This window comes from Symphalangus syndactylus, chromosome 22 (assembly GCF_028878055.3).
Source record: "Symphalangus syndactylus isolate Jambi chromosome 22, NHGRI_mSymSyn1-v2.1_pri, whole genome shotgun sequence".
In the NCBI taxonomy this organism is placed as follows: Eukaryota; Metazoa; Chordata; class Mammalia; order Primates; family Hylobatidae; genus Symphalangus; species Symphalangus syndactylus.
This window is the reverse complement of record NC_072444.2, coordinates 12,364,745-12,371,131: the sequence shown is the minus strand read 5'-3', so window position 1 is coordinate 12,371,131 and position 6,387 is coordinate 12,364,745. Positions and strand designations below refer to the sequence as shown.

General features: G+C 47.1%; 1 long non-coding RNA gene across 1 annotated transcript; it reads right to left on the bottom strand.

The window, feature by feature from the left end:
* Positions 1-892: 892 nt before the first annotated feature.
* On the bottom strand, positions 893-6,384 carry LOC129471948 (uncharacterized). The gene is made up of 2 exons (XR_008653810.2): positions 5,148-6,384; positions 893-4,370 (listed from the first exon to the last, which is right to left on the bottom strand). It is a non-coding gene; the product is annotated as an uncharacterized lncRNA (long non-coding RNA).
* Positions 6,385-6,387: the final 3 nt, after the last annotated feature.

Here is a 6,387-nt window from a genome sequence, read left to right as displayed (position 1 = left end):
TAGAGACGGGGTTTCACCATGTTAGCCAGGATGGTCTCAATCTCCTGACCTCGTGATCCACCTGCCTCAGCCTCCCAAAGTGCTGGGATTACAGGCATGAGCCACCACGCCTGGCAGCTTTTTTTTTGAGATGGAGTCTTGCTCTGTTGCCCAGCCTGGAGTGCAGTGTTATGATTTTGGCTCACTGCAACCTCTGCCTACCATGTTCAAGTGATTCTCCCACCTCTGCCTCTCGTGTAGCTGGGATCACAGGCACATGCCACCACACCCAGCTACTTTTTGTATTTTTAGTAGAAATGGGGTTTCACCATGTTGGCCAGGATGGTCCCGAACTCCTGACCTCAAGTGATTCTCCTGCCTCGGCCTCCCAAAGAGCTGGGATTACAGGTGTGAGCCACTGTGCCTGGCCAAAAATGTGATTTCTTATTTCCCACATTGCCAATTCCATTTCAATTAACTATAATAGCTATGTCTATTGAGCACTCAAGTGTATTCTAGAAACTGTTCCTGATTCTGGGGATATATCCATGAATGAACTATAGTCCCTGTTATTCAGTAATTTGTAGTCTGACTAAACCATTAGAAATTCAAAAAATGGCTACTTTCAAAGACATCTTGGAGTTCAGGAGTCCCACACTGCAAACCATATTACCTAATAATCCAACCTGCTTGTAATTCACTTATTTAACTAATATTTATTGAGTGCCAACTTTGAGCCTAAGATACAGCAGTAAACAAACGGATAAAGTCCCTGTCCTCATGAAACTTGTATTCTAATGGAAGAAACAAAAAACAAACAGATACAGGATGTAGTATCAGGTAGGGATAAATACTTTGAATTCAAACAAAAGTATACGTAGTCAGGGTTCTCCAAAGAGACACAGCCAATGGATACATAGATATATAAGAGGGGATTTATTAGTTAGAATGGGCTCACATGATTACAGAGGCTGAGAAGTCCCACAACAGATTGTCTGCAAGCTGGAGACCCAGGGATACTGGTAGCATGGTTCAGTCCAAGTCCCAAAGCCTCAGAATCAGGAAAGCTGATGATATAATTCTTAGCCCAAAGGCCTTAGAACCCCAGCAGTGATGGAAAGGCTGGTGTAGGTCCTGGAGTCCTGAGACCCAACAGCCTGGGATCCTGAAATCCAAGGGCAGGAATGGAAGCATGTATTCCAGCTCCAAGAGAGTAAGACCAATTTGCGTTTCTTCCGTTTTTGTTCCAAGCCAACTGCACGTTGAGGGCGGATGGTTTCCTCTTAGTCCATTCAGTCATGTATCAATCTCTTCTGGAAATACCCTCACAGACACACTAACAAATAATGCCTTTCCAGTTCTCTAGGTATTCTTTTTTTTATTTTATTTTATTTTATTTTCTAGGTATTCTTTAATCCAGTCAAGCTGACACCTAAAATTAACCATCATATAAGTTAAGGAGAAAGAAGACAACTTGTAGGGGAGGCTGCTATGCAAGACAATGTGTGAAGGAAGGGCTCTTTGAAGAGGTTAACATCTCAGCAGAGACTTGAATGAAGTGAAGAAGTGAGCCATGTGGGTATGCGGGATACAACTTCCAGGTAGAGAAGATAAGTGCGGTGTGTATGAGGGTCAGCAAAGAAGCCATGTGACAGAGAAGGGTGGGCCAGGGAGAGAGAGATAAGTGATCTAACTCCTGAGGAGGTGGCCTGGAGCTAGAGCATGAGGATCTCGTAGGATTTTATTCTGCAAGGTGAAAAGCCATTGTATTAGTCTGTTCACAAACCCGAGACTAGGCAATTTATAAAAGAAAGAGAGGTTTAATGGACTTACAGTTCCACATGGCTGGGGAGGTCTCACAACCATGGCGAAAGGCAATGAGGAGCAAGTCACATCTTACATGGATGACAGGCAAAGACAAAGAGAGCTTGTGCAGAGAACCTCCCCCTTATAGAGCCATCAGATCCTGTTAGACTTATTCACTATCACAAGAACAGCATGGGAAAGACCTGTCCCCATGATTCAGTTACCTCCCACTGGGTCCCTCCCACAACGCATGGGAATTCAGGATGAGATTTGGGTGGAGACACAACCAAACCCTATCATTCCACCCATGGCCCCTCCCAAATTTCATGTCCTCACATTTCAAAACCAATCACACCATCCCCACAGTCCCTCAAAGTCTTAAATGATTTCAGCATCAACTCAAAAGTCCACAGTCTAATGTCTCATCTGAGACAAGGCAAGTCCTCTCCATCTATGAGCCTGTAAAATCCAAAGCAAGTTAGTTACTTCCTAGATACAATGGGGGTACAGGCATTGGGTAAATACAGCCATTCCAAATGAGAGAAATTGGTCAAAACAAAGAGGCTACAGACCCCATGAAAGTCCAAAATCCAGTGGGGCAGTCAAATCTTAAAGCTCCAAATGATCTCCTTTGACTCCACATCTCACATCCAGGTCAAGCTGATGGAAGGGGTGGGTTCCCATGGTCTTGGGCAGCTCTGTCCCTGTACCTTTGCAGGGTACAGCCTCCCTCTCAGCTGCTTTCACGGGCTGGCATTGAGTGTCTGCAGCTTTTCCAGGTACACGGTGCAAGCTGTCGGTGGATCTACCATTCTGGGGTCTGGAGGACCTCTTCTCACAGCTCCACTAGGTGGTGCCCCAGTAGGGACTCTGCGTGGGGTCTCTGACCCCACATTTCCCTTCTGCACTGCCCTGGCAGAGGATCTCCATGAGGGCCCTGCCCCTGCAGAAAACTTCTGCCTGGGCATCCAGGCATTTCCACACATCCTCTTTAATCTAAGCGAAGGTTTCCAAACCCCAATTCTTGACTTCTGTGTACTCGCAGTCTCAACACCACATGGAAGCTGTCAAGGCTTGGGGCTTGCACTCCCTGAAGCTACAGCCCAAGCTCTACCTTGCCTCCTGTCAGTCATGGTTGGGAGTGGCTGGGATGCAGGGCACCAAGTCCCTAGGCTGCACACAGCACGAGGACCCTGGGCCTGGCCAACGAAACCATTTTTTCGTGATACCTCTGGGCCTGTGATGGGAGGGGTTGCCATAAAGACCTCTGACATGCCCTGGAGACATTTTCCCCATTGTCTTGGGAATTAGCATTTGGCTCCTGTTACTCATGCAAATTTCTGCAGCCAGCTTGAATTTCTCCTCAGAAAATGGGAATTTCTCTTTTCTATCACATTGTCAGGCTGCAAATTTTCTGAACTTTTATGCTCTGCTTCCCTTATAAAACTGAATGTCTTTAACAGCACCCAAGTCACCTCTTGAATGCTTTGCTGCTTAGAAATTTCTCCTGCCAGATACTCTAAATCATCTCTCTGAAGTTCAAAGTTCTACAAATATCTAGTGCAGGGGCAAAATGCCGCCAGTATCTTTGCTAAAACATAACAAGAGTCACCTTTGCTCCAGTTCCCAACAAGTTCCTCATTTCCATCTGAGACCACCTCAGCCTACGGACTTTATTGTCCACAGTGCTATCAGCATTTTGGGCAAAGCCATTCAACAAGTCTCTGGGAAGTTCCAAACTTTCGCACATTTGCCTGTCTTCTTCTGAGCCCTCCAAACTGTTCCAAACCCTATCTGTTACCCAGTTCCAAAGTCACGTACCCATTTTTAAGTATCTACAGCAGCACCCCACTCTACTGGTACCAATTTAGCCACTGAAGTAGTTGGAGAACAGAAGTAATAGACTCTGGTTTACATTGTAAAAGCCTCTCTGTGGCTGCTGTGTGAAGAAAATATATGAGAATGAAGCCCCAAGATGAAGCAGGGACACAGCTGCAGTGGTTAGAGTAAGAAATGATGCTAGCTGGCACTGAAGTGATAGCCTGGAGGTTTGCGTGTGCACATGCATGTGTATGTGTTTTACAATGGTAGGCCCAACAGATACTGTAATCCACACTATTTTTTTTTTTTTTTGAGACAGAGTCTCACCTGTTGCCTAGACTAGAATGCAGTGGCACAATCTTGGCTCACTACAACCTCCACCTCCCAGGTTCAAACGATTCTTGTGCTTCAGCCTCCCAAGTAGTTGGGATTACAGGTGTGTGCCACCGTGCCCAGCTATATTTTTTGTATTTTTAGTAGAGATGGGGTTTTGCCACATTGGCCAGGCTGGTCTTGAACTCCTGGCCTCAAGCGATCCTCCCACCTTAGCCTCCCAAAGTGCTGAGCCACCACACCTGGCCGCAACTGATTTTTAATCATGAAATGACACATACATTTAAAAAACCCAATACCTATAATATTCCTGGCTAGTACTCTTCAAATCTATATCATCAAAAACAAAGAAAGTATGTGAAACTGACACAGCCAAGGGGAGACTAAGGAGACATAACGACTAAATGTAATGTGGTATTCTGGAGGGGATCCTGGAACAGAAAAAGACATTAGTCAAAAAACTAAAGAAATCTGAATAAAATGTGGATGTCAGTTAATAATAATGTATCATATAAGTCCAGTAATTGTAACAAATATACCACAATAATGAAAGCCATTAATTATAGGGAAAATGGAGGGGTTAATATGGGTGGCTGGCTTTTGCTATTTCTAGCAGCTCCATTTTATCTACAAAAGACAAACATTCATTAAGTCCCAAAAAGGTAAAGAATGACAAATTAAGCATGTATCTTATTAATAGGAGTAATATAAAGATGTTCACTCATATTTATAAATATTTGACAATCATGTTAAGGCCAGAAAAGATAAAAAAGGGTAGGGGCAAAAAACGCAAAGATAAAGGAGTTAATATCTTTTCTCCTGCAGTCATTAGCTTATTAACAGAGGATGTTTGTTTAAAGCTGCTCAGAGCTGGTCAACTAATGTTAAGTCACTAACAGGAATTTAAAAGGTTTCATTAAGAACTGCCTGCACTAGATTCCTCCACCCTGAGACATTAAACAATCACGATAAACCTCCTGAGTGGTAAGAAATTGTCCATTTAAAAATAGGCTATAGATTGTATTATGCAGTTTTATCTACTAATCGGCTAATACCCCGCCAAAAACAAACAAAAAACCCCAAAGGGATATAAGTTTCATCCATCAAAGGAAACAACAGTCACCTTGGTTCCCATCCCACTCATATACTGCCGCCGTACATGTAAATCAGATGAACCTGTGCGTATCTCTTAACGACAAGTGACCCACCTTTTTAACTGAAGTGAAAGGGGGTTCTGCTCCGCGACTTCTTCCTGGATCTCTCCCTCCACCCTCTGGGTTCTTTCGGGTGCACCACAGGGTCAAAGCCGCAGCAACGCCGTCTCTGTGTGATCGCATGTGCCCTTCTGCAGCACGACCTTCCCCCGAGAGTGACCAGCTACCGGACAGGCACCAAGGAGGGGTACCGAGCACCTCCCGGACCGGCGGCTGCAGGATCGCGAGCGCCTCGCTAGGGAGACCGCACGTTGCGCCTGTGCTTCCTCCAGTGGCGCCTTCTGCAAGGAGACCTCGACCCTGCTCCCTCTCCGGGGCTGGATCTGACTCCTTGACGGTGATTCCAGACGCGAGACCCAAACTGACGGCTTCTAGAAGAGGGGCAAGCCCGGTCACAAGTCGTTCACGTAGCTAAGACATCGTTGCTTCCGGCTTCTTACCGTCCTCCCCTTTGTAAACGGTCACCTCCCGAAAACTCAGGCTCTCCTCCAACAGTGGTTCTCAAGCGAGGCGATCTTCCCCGGGAGGGGATATTTGGCAAAGTCTGGGGGAATTTTTGGTTCACTGGGGCTGCTACTTGCATCCACTGGGTAGAGGCGGGGGATGCAACTACACATCATCCTACGAAGCACGGGACGTCACCCTCCCCAACCCAGACAGAATTAGCCCGCCCAAAACCTCAGTAGTGTCCAGGCTGAGAAACCCTGCCTTAAACAAACAGCAAAGAAAGGCCAAGTCCCATAAGTGGGTCACCGCGCCGAGACTGGGGTCCACGGGACCCCTCAGCCACGCCAAGCCTGGAAGTCCCCGCCTCCTGGAGCTGAACCCGCCCCTCTCCCAGAGGTGGAGCTGCGGGGGGCGGGAACAGGCACGGAGAAAATAAACAAGGCTAAAAAGTCCTGAGTAGCGCTGTGTGGCTGCAAACCTGAACCCACCTTTTGCACGGGACCCGGCACTCTTCCTGCCACCCACACCTGAGAGGGCTAAGAGGCCGACCCCAGTACTAGAAAACACTCGTCACCTCACTCAAGACGGGTACAAAGGCCAACGGACCCCTTCCTTTAGAAAGCTCAGCACACAGAGCAACTTCTCACGCCTCCTCTCAAAGGGCGTACCCCAAGCTGGCACTTCCGACGTCCAGCTGTGAACCCAGAACTGCGGAAAGCCCCTTCGCCGAGCGCCCGGGCACACGCAGACGCGTTGGCGTGGTGGGCGTGGCTCCCTCCGTACCCCC